General features: G+C 39.5%; 1 long non-coding RNA gene across 1 annotated transcript in view; it reads left to right on the forward strand.

Annotated features, from left to right (window-relative positions):
• LOC127353566 (uncharacterized) overlaps window positions 1-2,710 on the forward strand; it is a 101,630-nt gene extending 98,920 nt beyond the window's left edge. The window contains exon 7 of the long non-coding RNA XR_007881315.1: window positions 2,516-2,710. This is a non-coding gene — a long non-coding RNA (uncharacterized LOC127353566). The remainder of the gene's footprint in view (window positions 1-2,515) is intronic.
• Window positions 2,711-17,373: the final 14,663 nt, after the last annotated feature.

A 17,373-nucleotide genomic window follows, 5' to 3' on the forward strand; every position in this document is an offset into this window, starting at 1 on the left:
AATTGATTTGAATTTCAATGCTCTGTGACTTATTGCTCATAACATTTTCCCCATTGATAACTGGATCTTTTCTCTTTCTCATGTTGACCCTGTCAAATGTTCAACCAATTAAACCAGTGTGGCAATTGTTGTTGTATGGTTGCATACTAGTTACTCATACAGTAACCTCATATCACTGATCCGCTCAGACTATTGATTAACTCTCCCTCCTCAGTGGTGAAAGGATCAAACCTGGCATGTCTGAAAGGCCATTATCAGCGCCCTCAGATAACCTGCTACAACCTGATACAACCCTTTTCACAGGTCGCAACCTCTCTGCCCTCTCCAGCCATCTAACATCTCCCTCCTCCTCCAACCATCATTATCATTATGTTAAATGACATACAGGTCAAGAAATCGGCACCGTGTTGATGTGTCACATGTGAATAATCCATGTTGCTGCAAGACGTCTCCCGCAAATGTCATGCTTCTGGTTTATCCAGTAGATTTTTGCATAAAGGCAAATTAAAGTTTAAGATACACTTTCTCCACGCTATACCGTGGGTGTAGTTGTATTTTCATACACTGCTATGTAAGTTCCTAAACATTAGTTAAGTTTTTAGAGCATTGTTTCCAGGAAAAAAAAACAACACTTTTTCAAATTCAATTAATGGCTCATAGCAGCAACCCCCAGTCAGTCTTCATTTAGACATTCAGTCATTCCTTTATTTCAATTAAAACCCCAATAAGTGCGCTGGGGGCTGGATTTGTTGATTTGTTGTTACACTTTCCAAAGTGCATTTTGCATTCTGAGGAGGAATCTAGATATTACAGCATTTTTTTTTGGTCCAGGTATTAGTGACATCGCAGTTGCTTTCACACAAAAGATTTGGCAGAAGCTAATTTGCATAAGGTCAGAGTCAAGCTCCTGATGGAAGTTGTGCAGCATCCCTGTCTCTTAGCAACACTCTTTCTCTCTTGGTGTCTGCGTTGAATTGACTGGTCCTTGGCACTCATCTTTCACCAAGAAAATTCATAATTAAATGCCACCGACAACCTGCATCTATCACCAAGAGACACTTCCCTCTTGGGTTGAAATACTTTCCACTGAAAATACACTGAAATTAATAAATCAGCACATTGTTTAATAGCACAGTGGAGGAGACTGCTATGTGTTTGCTCTTGCTCAGTTTTTTAGAGACTTTGGTTTGGGGGTGGGGATAAACATGTTTATTAAGAATTGTGCCAAGATTAGAGGCAAATTAGCAGGTAATTGGAGACACCTGCAAAACAAAGAGGAGGATGGAGAGGTGGTAGTGTGGAGAGTGATAAAGGAAGAGATTGGGCTTCTGGGCTGGCCTCCACCCATTTATTGGTGGGGGAGGCATTTAAAAAGAGGGGATTTGGTATGTTGAGAAAATGACTTTTGTCCTCTACCATGGTGACAGGATCCAGATGCTGCCAAGAGATGTTAATAGAGGGTCAAATTTTGGACAATAGTATCCATCATTGCTTTCACAACTGCCTCCATCCTCCAAGCAGAACGCTTTCTCTGGTTAAAAGAAGAGATGTGCTCCAATTACTGTTTTTGGCGAAGGCAGCCAGCCATAAACTATACTGTAATTACCGCTCTGCTGATGATTTCTATCATGGTCACATGTGGTCTTTGCCCAGCACATTTCAACTTTCCGTGAAAAGGTCAAATCCATACACGTTCATCGCCCACTCCTTTACATCCTTTTGCGTCGCGCAGGTCGCCGTCTTCATCCTCTACATCGTGGTCGTCCACAACATCCAAGTCATGACAGGTGCTGGGCAGACATTAAACCTGCTGTTTTCTCTTTCCAAGTACGCCGTGTTTCACGACTCATTTCCAGGCAGAGTCTGGCTTTGAGGAACTCTGCCTGAGGAAATGTGTCTGTGCACTGGGAATTATTTCTGCTCTCCCTGCTGTTGCACCCAGATACACACGCACCCTTACACTGTCTCAAGCCGCAGGAATGCTGAAAATGGAGCTATTATTATTAAATACAATAGTACATTTATAAATAATGATTATTTATTTATTATTTTATAGTAAAAAATAAAACATTTTATCAGGCTATAAGAGCTCTTAGATGTAGGTTGCAGACCTATTAATATGATTAGGAAATAAATAAATAAAATGAAAACAACGGATCCCTACATGAAGCTACCTGGACAAATTATTACGTAGCGCAAGCTCATCACATCTCTCAACTGACACCCCCGGATTTTTAACTACTGAGAACTAAATGAGGGGGTGTTAAAGACAGAGAGATGCTGTTTTCATCAATGTATTATTTTTTACCTTTATGTAGCTAATTTTTTTATAATTGTGTTATTGTAACAGTGTCTATTTAAATTACTATTTCAGTGATAAATCGACGGAATGTCCTTTAAATCTAATAATTGGTCTTATTTCTTCATTTATGTTGATATTTCTCACAATGTCGGTGATATAAGACATGGGACTTTTACTAACCCTGTGAATCCTACATGCTTTGCCGCTCTGTAGGCGACAACATCAGTATCCCAAGTGAACAAGGAGGATTTTTTTCCCCTCCTCTCTTCATCGCCCACTGCGCTGTTCTCCGCTGCCAGAGGTCGACCAGTTCTGTCGCAGTGACTTCAACCAAACCACTAATTGTTACTCTTTAATAGCGCCTGAATTTGCCCCACTCAGGCTCGTGCAAAGCTGTGTAAAAATTATACCAACAGAAATAAATGTTGTAAATAACAAACCTTTTTGTGAAGCTTATTGGTTGGTGCGTGTGTGTGTGTGTGTGTGTGTGTGTGTGTGAGAGAGAGAGAGAGAGAGAGAGAGGGAAAGCACCTGCTCTGCTATCTGTCTATCTCGGGATCATGGACACACCAAGTAGGTCTAATTTCTGAGACATTCAGTTGGGATATGTCTCAATTGGGACTGAGATCAGAGGCTGTGATTGTCTATTGGTTTAGATTGGGTTGCTCAGTGCAATTCTGGGAACTTTTATTGCAATCCACAGATTGTAATGATGGAGAGCCCTCGATGTGGCAGCACTGATTACATCAGCAGTCTCTCTGTCTACCTTTTCATCTCAGGTATTTATTCGTTCTGCGCCGAGCCACAAATAGCTACAGCTTCTATACGTCTTTGTTATTGTTCATATAGGGACGGACTCTCCATTACAGACGGTAAGATTAACAATCTGGCAGTTTCATTTCTCTCATTTATTGATCTTAGTGCTTAATTAGGAGGCAGAGTTGGCGTTAAAGCCTATCCAGATGTTTACATCAGGCGTTAAAATACATTTCTCTTTTTTTTCTGAGGCTCCTCCTCACTCGTTACTACGTTTCCATGCGAAGTATTCAGATCCGTTACTGAAGTAAAAGTACCAATCCTGCTAAATGAAAATACTAAAAGGCCTGCATTGAAAATGTCACCTAAGTAGGTATGTATTATTTGAGAAATCTAACCTACTCAAGAGTATCAAAAGTAAAAGTATAATTTAAAGAAAAGACCCCCGCGTCTGTTATATTACTACAGGCTCCATTACATTATTGGATTATTTATACTGGTGCATTTAAGTGTAGATTCTGTTGTTGTAATTGGTCGAGGTGGAGCAAGTTTTAATTCTTTTATATTCTGCTTGGTAGTTTAATCTTTTATAAAAAGTTCAATATTTCCCTCTGAAATGTAATAAAGTAGCATGAAGCAGTACTTGAGTAAATGTACTCAGTTACAACCTACCAGTGTTCTATACAGTCAAAGCCAGGTTACTCTGTAGTTTTAAGTGATAATGTTGGTGTATATAACTGTGTGCGTAAAATCTTATTAATATTTCTTCTTTACGTTTACTTTATATACCAGTGTTTTCTCAGATAAAAGGACAGATTCCTACTGAAAAACTTACAGAGCAATCGGTGGATAAAGTATTCTTTACTTGAGAAAAAGTATCAACACTGCAACCATTACTTGCTTTAAAGTTGTAAAAATACTCCATTGCAGTACAGAGATATGATCAGCAGTAAAAGTATTCAATATGCAGAATGGCCCCTTGTAGAGTATTAGCCTACATATAGTATATCAAATGATATATTATATTATTGGATTATTATTACTGATACACCAGTCCCTCCAGGAAATTGCAATGTTTCAATCGCAACAGTTAACGCAAATTTAACCAATCCCTGTGAATTCTGCACTACCTTGCTAATGCAGTTTCCTGCAAGTTTCACCAATCATAGCAATTCCCCCACGCAAAACACTGAACCGTATGTCACCAAACTAAACTTTTTTTCTCACTGATTCGATTTGAATTTTTGCAATTTTCACCCTCTCACTTTCACTTATTTTGCGGAAGTTGAATGAATGAATTAAAAAAAAAATTTAAATCCTGAAACTATTTTTGCAGTTTTCACTTGTTCCCACAATTTCATGACAAAAAATGCCTAAAACTGCTGCATCATATGTCACAATTCTGTAGAAAAGCTAAAACAATCCCAAAAAGCCTGTGAAATCCTGGAGGGACTGATACGCTGACATCAATGCAGCATTTTCATTTAGTTGGTTGAGGCAAAGCTGATTACACTGTTGCGTAGTTTAATCTATAATCATGCAGCACATTATATAAACGTAAAATCAATTTGACATTGTCAAACAAATGTAATGGAATAAAAATATAAAGTAGCATTTAATGACATCCAATCCTCAAAGAAAACTACCTCAAAATAGCACTCACATACAGTACCTGAGTAAATGTACTTAGTTACTTTCCACCACTGCAGCTGACAATAAATCACACTTGTGTGTCTGCAGGCTGTGATCACTATCAGCATGTGATTTCCAGCATGTTCTTATGAGAACCATCTCTGTGACATATGGAGATGCTTCCTCCCACAGCCACACCTGACTGATCCTCTCCTCTCTCTCTGCACAGATGATATCACACAGCTAACTGCGACAAGATTCCCAAATGGCTCTCCTTTACAGTGAAACGTCATCTGACCATGTCACCCAGCTAAACCCAAATATTGTGCATTGTTGGTAAAGAGAGGTCAGGAAACTGGCGAGCCGGGTATTTCAGGCTGTGTTCTCTAATTAAGTATTCATGAAGCAAAGTATAGGTTTACACGACACTGGTGGTTCCGAAGGCATCACCCCCCCCCCCCCATGTGTAATGCTCTGCTTTCCCCCACCGGCAGACAGGCCATCATTCCTAGTGTACTTCCAGCAATGATATCAAAAAGGTTTTTTGGTCAAGCCAAAGAAAGGTCACTCTAATAATACCCAAGGTCAGTGGTGGGAGCCAGCGAGTCTCCCAGTCATTATTCATTTGTTCACAGAGTTAATGACAGTTGCAGGGGGACGAGAACTTGGAGCCAGTAGCCATGTGATGTCACCAACACATGCCAAGGGATTATGAGGGCAGGCAGGGGACAAGAAGTGTGGATTATACAGAAAAAAAACCCAACATACACAACCTTTACTGCTCCGTCACAAACTATTTATGTTTACTTGCTGGAGTTATGACAAAGACATGCAGATATCCCTGAATTATGATAAGCGGCTGATACTGAATGAGACAGCGTTGCCAAATAAAAATATAAAAGAAAACTTTAATAATAGTTTTTTTATTTATTCATGTCCGTCATGCACAACTTCAATGTTCTTGTTTTGTGATATTTAATATGGATCTTTGTAAATAACTGTAATATTGTGGATGTTTTCATGGTGGGAGGTGATCCAACAATTTCTCTCGTTTACTTCCCTTTTACAAATTACAGTATTTCATAGTCACCACATTATGTGTACCAGGCCGTGGTAAGCGCAGTAACAACTCTGGCAGAAAAACTGGAGCCCGTAGCTTTCACAAACGGGGAGAATGAACAATGAACACACCTTATTCAGTCATTGGGCAGGCAGCACACAGTGAACAATGAACCCCTCCCTCCTGTCTAGCACCATGTCTGATAATGACCACATCCACTACCACTGATAGCGCTCTTCTTTTATGACCTACATGAGCATAAATACGCCTCAGATAAAACATTTCAGGAAGGATATTGAGAATATGATCAGCTGTGCATGTGTAGGAACATCATTTTTTCATGTTATATGAAGGAAGCCACATGTTGCATATGTATGGTACCTGCTGGTCACTTGAAGTGAAATAATGTGGTTTTGCTTTCTGCACCAAAAATGCTCCATATGTTGTTTTGTCTAAACAACATTTAGTCAAACTCCTTGTTGCAAAGCAACTGTTAAAGGAGTGCCCTCCTTTGGATTTTCTCTCTTGTTCTTTCAGTTACATCTGCTGAATATTTAGAAAGAAAATAATCTGCAATTTTATCTTTGATAAATTATGCTGCAGGAATCCACCATTTGGGCCTTTGTTTCAGCACCTAACATGCAGATACAGTAGATTCCCTGTTTGAGCATAAGGTCAGAGTATAAATATGAACTGCATTTTGCATTACTTTCAGATGAGTGAAGCTGTCAGACCAATAATATAAGCTTTCAGTCCTACTTTCTGCCACTTATCCCCCATTCTAGGACCAAAGGGTCATGTGAAAATTGAAAGTGACAGTCAAACCAGCATGTTGAACAGGCTGATTGGACTAAACTGTCATGGCCCAGATCAGACCTCTTTAACACCAAGGCCTATCAGAGGTCTTTCTATTGAAGATCCCAATACAGGCTAGTGTGTAGGGAAAAAATAAAATCCTGACAAGGAAAAGACAATATTATTAATCCATAACTGTTGAGCTACTGGAAACAGAGTCTGAATAGCCACATAAATATAAGAGATTGATGCAATGATCAACAAATGTAATTAACGAGAAAGACAAAGTTTTAGTAAGATGTCTAAAAAAAAACTTGAGGAATACTATGAACAACAAAAACAAAAGCCTCAGAGTTCACTAAAGGGCTTTTCTCTCAGACAGGATTCAGCTCTCATTTCCACTTTCAGATGAATGAAGTCCAGTGGTTTTTCCTTTGTGGTCGTTTTAAATGAAAATGTTTGTATCACCTGTTTTGCGGATGGTTTAATGAGCACATGACGCTGTCACATAAAAGCTTTTTTTTACTTCATCGGAAGCATCCCCTGTCAATTTATATTTTGTTTCATATGCAGCATTGCATGAAGCTCCGTCAAAAGCAATCAGCTCGCCGTCATCCATTCAGATGATAATAAATCACGTCGTTATCACTTTTACTTGGGTCCATCTTTGAAACTGAGGGAGAATGAAATATTTTTGTCAGGTGGAAGAATAACTTATGATCCTTTTATGTCCTGCTGAGAACCCTTGAACATAATAATACACCACAGCAGAAGCACATGAACAACTGAAAGGCACAGAGTGTTATAAATCTGATGGGATTTGCATATTTTGCCTCCCGAGCAAGTAGTAGGCAAAAGAAATCACATGACAAAAAGAAGCGGTTACAAAACACACTCAGAAGTTAGGGTTCACATTAAGAAGGATATGTTTCTCCAGAACTCACTTGTGTTTGAAAACATGAGGATTTCAAGGTAAAAGCTTATTGAAGAAAACATTTTTTCTTCTTCTTGTATCTGGAAGACTCAAAGTCAACAAGATTAATCAAATAATCAGTCATCATGTGCCTATTTGACCTTTGTTTCTTTTCAGTTTTTCTTTTGTTCACTTCTCTCTTATGCCAACAGATTTACTTTTGTACATTGTTAAAAATGCTTCAAGAGCCTTTAAATACACTGAAACCTTGGCTGTCAAATAATGTTAGTCCTTACTTAGTGAGCCCTGTCTGACAACTTAGGAATCAAACTGTCAAATCTAGTCTCTCCTGCTATGGTGGGAGTTTTAGAGTTTGCAGAAAAACTTGTTTTCAATTTAAATTAGTCAATTTATTGATGTGAAGCATGCTGGGATATAAATATATTATTACTGTTGTTATATCATGTAGCGAAAGATGCCAGAAAACCTTTTTTCATAATTTGTCCCCAAAACTTCTTATGTGGAATTATTAAACAATATAAAATGTATAATTCTCAGCAAGGTGCAAGAATCCAAACTTAAAGGAGACTTCACGCTGGTGTGTTTTGTACTGAGCTGTGATTGGCTGAAACAGCTCGATGTAACAATGTAGTACAGCAGACTCTGCTCTGTGTCATCCTGCATGTTTTGTGTGTGCGAGAGAGAAAGACAGGAAGGTGTGTGTACCAGGGTTATGTGATAAGATACACTACTGTTGTTTTAGGTTTAAATCAATAACCTTTTTCATCTATTTTTTCATTTAATTGAATTTGCAACATGCAGCTCACAAACGTTATCTAATTTTACCCTTAAATGTAATTGTGGATATTAGATTTTCTTGGTTTCATAGTTAAAATTATTGGTCACTATCAGACATCCCTGTGCTTCCACTATTTCCTTGAGAGAGCACAGGTCAACAAATAAATATAAAATACTCAATGGCTCGGTAAAGAATTTGCCCACTCAAAGAATGAGTCTCTGGTGCTTAACTTCAACATTTGAAACTTGTGTGTAATAAAGCAACTTCACATCCATCTGAAAACCTTGTAGGAAATTTTTTTTTTTTTTTTTTTCATTCAGATAAGACCCAGAATTAGTAATTGATCACCACATAATATCAAACTACTGCTACGGCAAGACATCCCGTTTGGCTCAGGCACCAAAAAAAGATCAAAAGTTGCTCAAAAACCTCAGCAAAGTAACAGTTAAAGTGGTGAGTAATATCATGAGAATACAAAAAAGGTCTTAATTTAATTCCTTGTTCTTGTTTCCTTGTGCTTAAACATGGCCAATACTATTCACAAGTGTTGTATGTTTAAAAGGGTTCCACATTTTAACTATAAAGGTCCTCCAACAGCAACAAACTGAATCCATGAGAGAGTCATGAAACACTTGAGAGTTGTTTTCCTTCGCTCCTTCTTTCTGTCGACACACACAGCAAATTACAGGAGAGTGTGGAGCAGGTTTCGTACATTAAATTTCCTCACACAGACATTAGAGACACTGTTGCTTTAATTGTGTGATACATGTTTTAATGTAAGAACAAAAAACTTGGGCTCGCCTGTTTCCTCTAAAGGATCAGGTAAAAGGCTCCTGCCTTCCAAAAAGCACTCGTCCCGTGTCCATCCCAACATCAGAATTCTCCAACCCATGTTCTTCTTTTTTTCTGATTCCACTGATCTGAGCTTGAAATGCGAAGACAGCAAAGCACTAAGCCTTCAAACGTGTGATTTTTTCAAAAGATCTCTAGAAGCAATCTCTGCCTGACTGACCCCTGACAGCTGCAGATCTCTTTATTTCTCTCTCTGCTGGCACTTCATTTGGTAGAAAAGCTCTCAGATTCACACCTCTATCAGGCAGCACAAGTGTTTATTATGTGCATACACAGAGAATATCCCATATAGTGCACACCTCAAAGGCATGCAGGCTGCAGTCTTTTAACAAACATCCTGGAAATTCTCACAGAAAAATTATGTTAGTCATTTATGTTGCTTTTTTCACCCTAACATTTATTGCACAAAAAACCTTAAACATCTAATTTCTTTGCTAAACCAAAAGTGAATAAATATTGTTATAGAAACATGGTTTGTATTTATGTTCTTTCTAGAGCCATGGAGTGAAGCTGAACTGTGTCCACAGCACAGACACATCAAGGAAAATGCTTTGACTTTAACCTCATGTTTGCATTTCTTCTCCTTCTTCTTTTTTTCTTTTTAAATCTGAAGTTATTTCACACTCAAAACCACAAGATTTTACACTTAAAATCACAACAACTCCAGAACAAAAACTGATAGTGGAGTCCAAAGGGAAAAAACACACACATCTAAATTGGCATCATTTGGTGATAACATTGGTTCAAAACAAATACATACATACTGTAAGTAGCAGTTAAATTTAAATACACTCTCAAATTTTGTTGAATTATAAATATCCACACCACAACAAAATTACCTGAACAATAGCATGTATTCTTATGTGCAGTTTGTCTTGGTTTTATTATGGCAGCTTTTTCTCCGAGTGCAGGGTTTGCTGGTGCCTCCCTCTGTGGAAATGAGACTGCAGGCTCTATCATTAGATCGGATGGCAAGTCTTTATGCAAAGTGTTTTGCATAATTACATACCAAAGCCAGAATAGCCACCCTCAAATTTTATGGGTCACAAAGCATCAACAATTGCCGCATTATTGTCCACCAAAGTCCAGCCCCACCAATGACAAGGAACGAAAAAAGAGAAGAAGAGGAGAGAGAAAAAACTCGTCTGCCTAATCTAAGCTTGGGAGATTGAATTTTCATTCCAATAAAAAGTAAAGAAGATTATTGCCAAACTGACAACTTGTTTACATATAGTTGTAAAGTTCAGAGGACTGACCAAGGCTTCAGGGAGCTTGAGCACTGAGTCCACAACGTGTGAGCATCATGAAATGGCTCCAGTTAAGTCCTTCATATTCCAAACCTTCTGTGCAGAAGTTCTATTTAGAAAACTTAAAAAAAAAAAAAAAAAAGCAAATTAAGTAGTTCATCACGTGATTTTGTTCATTTTGTTTCATTGCAAAAAAAAGTATTTGTGTAGTGGAAAATACCCCTTAGTAGTATAACTATAAGAGAAGGTGTGTGTGTGTGTGTGTGTGTGTGTGTGTGTGTGTGTGTGTGTGTGTGTGTGTGTGTGTGTGTGTGTGTGTGTGTTTGTGTGTAATACAGTAGCTATAGTAATTATACCTAATATTGTTAATTATTATTAGGCCTGTTTTACTAAATCTATCGAGTCTGCAGGAGAGATTCAGATCCTTCCGTTCAAACACATCATTATCGCAATGGTTAATTGAACCAGTTTAGGGGAGTTTGAAGCTTTAATTTAGAATAAATGTCGCTGTAGTAAAAAATTAAAAAAATAAATCCACTGAATCCGATTATATTAATTGCATTATAATATTTGAAGTGCACAGAAGAGCAAAACATGCAATAAAAAGGGAATTAAAACGAAAAAAACGAATCCGAATGATCGCATTTTCATTTCATTAATCCGGAACCAAATTATTATTATAGGATATTGATTAATATCAGGATATTAATAATATCATCGTTCTGATTTTACATTTTGTTTTTATCAGCGAATATCTGTCGCTTCTGGCCGATGGCTCTACCACCTCCAACAGAAAGAGAGAGAGCAGGGTCCCCAGATGGAAACAGAAACAAGATTCACTTATAAAACAAAATAAATGCAATAAAAAGATAAAAAGAAACTGGTGACAGTGGAACATGATTTTAGTTGTAAAACGTAGAAAAAAAGCTGTGACAATACGGAGACTGGTTTTCCGATCAGTGAACATATAAAGTGTTCGATTAACGCATCTATTTGACGTGTGAAAAAGAACATATTCGATACATGAGACTCAGCCGTATGTGACAGATCAGACTGTTATCACTAAATATTTGTCCAGAAAGTCTGATTTAAAAAGAAAATAATCGAAATATCACCAGTAACGACGGCTCTGGAGGCTGCACACATGAGGTGGTTTGAGCTTATTGTGCAACACATAAACAGAGCAGAACTTCCCTCCACTGAGCTTAACCACGGTGTTTGTGTTCATCTCCGTTTAACTATTATTTCTGCTAATAAAACATGTCCTTCAATTTTAATTATCGATAGAATGAGTCATTTTCTTCAAGGGTGTCCATTAAAATGTGGGAATAAAACATGTGCAATTCAAACGGTCTCACAGCCGTACCGCATTGTCAGTGCATGTTTCTAATATTTCTAAACATTTAGGATTGAATCATTTGGCAGGAAAAAAAAAAGAAAAGAAAAGAAAAGAAAAGAGAGAAAGAAACCCTAGTTAGACATGTAACACATAGAGCACCGGAGCACAGCTGAGGTTAAACGTGCAGAATAGCGCCATCTCGCTGTTGCGGCCAGATATTCCTTCACTTTCTTTTCTCTCTCTCTCTCTCTCTCTCTCTCTCTCTCTCTCTCTCTCTCTCTCTCTCTCTCTCTCTCTCTCCTTCTTCTGCTGAGACCCTCCGTGAAGATTTGTCCTCTCATAAGGTTGACCGATTTCTGTGTGCATAGCCAGCTATGACAACAGCCTGCATGCTGCTGTCTTTTGGCGGCCACCAGTTATATGTGTTATCGCTGTTCATTAGTGCAGGGGGTCCCGGAGCGGGTCCCGGGACCTGCGGGGGTCAGTGAGGAGGGGAGGGTGGGGGTGGAGGAGGGGTGAAGCGCGTCCTCAGCGACTTCAGAAGTACTGTCATTTCACTGTATTCTAATTCAACAAAATTATCACAGTCAAACATATACACTAGTCCCCCCAATCTGAGGTCCCGGGACGCCCGTGGGTCAGCGGGGGGAGGTAAACAGGGTCCTCAGAAATCAGAGAAATAATTTAATTTCTCTTGTGGGTCATGATTGGTTTGCGGTTGCACATTTACAGGATGTATCAATTTGGTGATGCTGAGCCTGATTTTCGGCTTTCTCGGCTGCTATCTGCTCCTCTGCAGTTTATGGACAGTGTGTGTATAAAATCCCATCAAGCCAAAGAAAATGTCAGATGTGGGTCCCTGTGACAAAAAAAATAAATAAAAAAATCTTATCAAGCGTGGATCCAGGGGCTGTAAAGCGTATCTGCGCGCGGGGTGTTCTTGACATGAAAAGGTGTGGGAGCCCATGAATTGGGAGCGAAAGGAGCCCGAATCTTATGGCAAGAGAAGAGTTGTTAACACACCTATTGTCTTTATAATTCATTGTTAGGTTGGCTCGAACATGAGAGGAAAAAAACGTACTTTCAATATGATGTGGACGGCTTCCGGAACAACAGATTCATTTTAGACAAAAAAAAAATTTGGGGGGTAAACACAGAAGATTCCCCTGCAAACTAGAAGTGGGTTTCGGTTGGATGTAAGGTCAACTGTTAAGTTTTTTCTATATTTGTTTTACTGTTATTTAAACATGGTATTTTTCCAGCAAAGACCTGAACAAGAAAGTAAATATCCAACTTTTTTTTTACAGCAATTAAGGCCTGTAGGTCAAATAAACGCAAGTGAACAGTGCGTAAATATGCGGTCATAGACGCACACAAGTAAAGGTTTAACTGTATGAAGGCCTTTGTGTTTCACCGTGTTTTCATAACTCTGGTTTTTGCTCTGAGTTCCCTGTAAGATTCCCAATAAGCTCCGTTCTGTAGAAATGTCAGGCGCACCCTCAGTTCCATTTAAATGAACGGTGTTATGGAGCTGTCTGCTCCAAGGAGCGGAACATGTACAACTACCTACACAAGGAAAGAATAAATACAACTTCACCAGACTTTGCTTTTCATGGAAACAAGAACATACTTTTTTTGTATACTGAAAAAAATCAGCCTGAAATTGTACTTCAGGAGTTTTCTATTAATTTCCAAGAAAGGTTTGAATTATTTTTATTTGTCTTTTTTTTTTCACCTGTGGAATATGTGAACGTGTAGGCTGTTGTTGGTTGTGTCGGTGGTGGAAATGATGATGGTAATAACAGTGATAATGATGATGACGATGATGGTGATGATGATGAAGACTAGACGAGAAATAACGCTCAGGGTGTGAGATTTTTTTTTTTTTTTTGTTAAAGCACCTTCAGTCTACCACCAGCATCGACCAGAATTACGCCAAATTAATTTCACAGTTTGAGGGAGCTCTGCCAAGTGCGTGTTTGAAGTTTTGGCAAACACACACACACACACACACACACACACACACACACTGACGCACAGACACACACGCGGCTCTCTAGAAAGAGCATTTACAGGGGAAGAAAATAGAAAACATCTCCATCAGCGACGGGTGAGGGCAGAGCCGTGTGTGGAGTGACACAAGCGAAGCATGGCAGGCCTGCCCGCCTAATTAATGCAAAATTGATTAAACATTTAACACTTATTTGAGCAATTTATGCAGTATTTTACATCCACAGAAGCTAATGTCCAATGTCTTCAATATTATCATCATCACAGAAGCAAGCATCATCATCCTCATCATCATCATCATCATGTGGCTTGAGTCTGACACACACGCACACGCATGTGGGGGGGGGGAGTAAACAGACCTGCGCAATTGACATTGTCAATTAAATTCACTTAATCGGCCATTTCTCAGTAAACCACACACACACACACACACACACACACACACACACACACACACACACACACACACATGCACACATAAACCGGGGGGGGGGGCTCAAAACCACCAATCTCTAACTGAACTTGCGTGTGTGTGTGTTAAAGTTGTGTTGTAGTCACACTCAGACTCCTTCTCCAAACTACTTCAGAGTGACGAGCCTGTAACATTAATACTGCGACCCCTGCTAGACTGACAACCACTGCGGTGCGCCTAATGGGGATCTTAATAAAGTATCTATGCACCCCAAGAAACAGATCAATACAAGATGTAGGCCTACTTCGATCAATACCTATGAAGTAGTCCTGATGAAATAATGCGTTAGGGTTTTGGGAGGCTGGGGGGGGGGCTGTCTAATATCCAGGAGAGTGTTTGCGGTCTCTTCAAATCATCCCTCCGGCTCTCCGCTCGACTTGGTCCTCCCCTCTGTGTGTGATCGTGTATATTAAGACAAATCAAACTGCATGTTTTTAAAAAAGGTGCTGTCTCCCTGCATTAAAGCATTGGGCATATCGTTTATTTGATTCCCACCCACTGGCTTCGCGCTTCTCCATAAAAGTTTAGTCCTCTTTCGGCTATAAATTCTTGTTTTCCCCCCTTTCTTTTTAAAACATAATATAAGCACCAGTCATGCTTACTCGGTGGCCAAATAGGGGCTTGCGATAGGATTTATTTGGCATGCAATATTCAAGCTATCATAGGAAATGCTGACTGCTCCACTGCCATTGAGATATGCTCACTGTAAGCGCGCTTGGGTTAAAAGAAAAAACTGAATTAGACTTCTGAAAATGGGGGGGAATTCATCGTGGGGTATATTCACACTCTTGCACTACATCAGCTGCAGTTGTCTTTATCTCCCCTATTTATATCACCACAAAGCGCTGCGCCCCTTTTGAAAGTCTGGCTGTGTTTTTTTTTTTTTTTTTTCAAATGAACTTTGCCATGTTGGTGTTGATTGGCCCTTATTTCTGCCTTTTTTTTCTCAATGTCTCTTTTCTTGCTAACCACAGATGAAAGTCTCCATGAAGAGGAAAGGTTTGGTTAAATAGGACAACTCCAGTACTATAATATTCTTGTTTAAAAGTGCTATAATGATCACTGGTGTTCATATGTGGACGGTGCGGTGCAGACAAGTCTGAATACACTGCATGAACTCAGGAAGTCGTCAACAGTGCCTGTAATATTTCTACTACAGCGTCCAAACCCGCTTATATCCCATATCAAGGGACAAAAAAGCGCTGATGTTGTCAACAACATGATCATATTTTTTGCCCAGCGTTATAAATTATAGCCGTGGGTCATGATGTGCAACAATTTAGAAAGAAATTCCAGGGTTATTCCCTAATGCTATTTTATTTTAATACAAGCCTCCAAAAATAGATTTCTGGCTTATTTTGTGAATCCTTCTCCTTCTGATCACGTTAGAAACTACAACACATTTTGGACTCCACTAGGCAGAGGTGGCCAGTGGCCGTATACTCCCTCAGTTCTCTGTTCACACAGACGGACGCAGTGGGATACAGAGTGGATGACAGGTGCTTAAAACACACATTACTTGTAAAGTTACAGCCTAATAGCAGTCGGCAGCTGCTGTCGTGGTTGTTCGAAGAGGCGCCTGCGTGTGCAGCGCTGGTCGCTTTTCCCTTTGTGTTAAAAGTGAGCTGAGGTCTCCGAGGTCTTGAAGCTACAGTTCCGGGGACAGCGGGTAGATGGCACAATTTTCTTACATTTATGGGCAGAACGCAGGCGAGCCTTGTGCACTAAATAGAAGTGGAAGGCAATGCGTTTTAATGGCAAAAGATAAAGTGGAAGAATGTTCAGGAAACTGAGAAATAATAAAACATTTAAAATAAAGAAAGTTGGAAAATTGAAATAAAACACATACACTGTCAATTCAGGCTTTATCACCATTTTATAGCCAATTTGTTAGAAGGGACAAATTACAATAATGATAAGAATAATAGGCTAATAAGAATAATGAGTATAATAAGAATAATAATAAACAATATTTTTCCTTTACAGCCAGTGTACTAACATAAGGAACAGGTGCCCCATCTTGCTAACCGTTTATGACTTATAAGGTAGGCTACATTGTAAATGAGCTTCGGTGTCTCAGCCTATATATGCAATAAAGCGCATGCTGTATGGGCTAATTTGTCATAGTGATAGTGCCAAGGTGCAAATAATGTGCATATTTGTCGCTTAACTGTGTGGGCGTGCGTGTGTGTGTGTGTGTGTGTGTGTGTCCGTGCAGTCCTATGTGTGGAAGAGAGAGAGAGAGAGAGAGAGAGAGAGAGAGAGAGGTTGCAAACCATATTCTTATCTTATTAAACAAATAGCCCCACTAATAGCCTGTGAGCCCTAAATAAGTTCTTAGCTTCAGCGTGTAAACCCCAGCAAACGTGACCCACCAGCACAGACTCTACTGTATACACACGCCTTGGCCCCGCAGCCTGTAGGAATTTTTTTTTTTTTTTTTTTTTTTTTTTTTTCTGGAGGGAGGGGGTGGTGGAAGGTGGGAGATTTGGGGGTGGGTGGGGGGTGAGATGTAGGACTGTAGCTCGTGTGTCAGAAAGTTCTCACGTCACAGGGACGTAAATATAAGTGACGTCGCAGCGAGTTACACCTCATTAGTTTTTTTTGTACAAGGCTAATAAATGAGCAGAAGTACAAATTATGGAGTCCAGCATATACATCACGCTCTGTCAACTAAAATCAGCCCGGTCAGCGTCGAGATCCAACCCGTCCAAACCGATCCTGAAGCTCTACTTGAGATTCCTGACTGAATCCAGTGTGTTTTTTAGAGGTTTCTATCTCTCCTGTGCTCATATTTTGAAGGGTGGTGTATGGTGTAGTGAGTTTTTTTTTTCCATTTATGGTTGTACTGTAAATACTTGGTCCAGTGAAATCATATTGGCTCACTGGTGATGTTGTGTAGTGTGATGTCCACCCTTAATTATCAGTGTGGGGCTTAGACTGGCCTCAGTGTGATATACCTCAGAGACAGTTTGGTTGGACAAGCAGTGAAAGCATGGATAAATAGCGCTTTCAGCAAGAAGCCGAGGATAAAAGACCATCAGCATCACATCATAATCATCATTTTCATCATTATCAACAGCAACAAAACCACACACTCACAAACACACACACACACACACACATACACACACCACCACCACAGACAGCAGCAGCAGCAGCAGCAGCAGCAGCAGCAGCAGCAGCAGCAGCAGCA

Source organism: Dicentrarchus labrax, unplaced genomic scaffold, assembly GCF_905237075.1.
Source record: "Dicentrarchus labrax unplaced genomic scaffold, dlabrax2021, whole genome shotgun sequence".
NCBI lineage: Eukaryota > Metazoa > Chordata > Actinopteri > Moronidae > Dicentrarchus > Dicentrarchus labrax.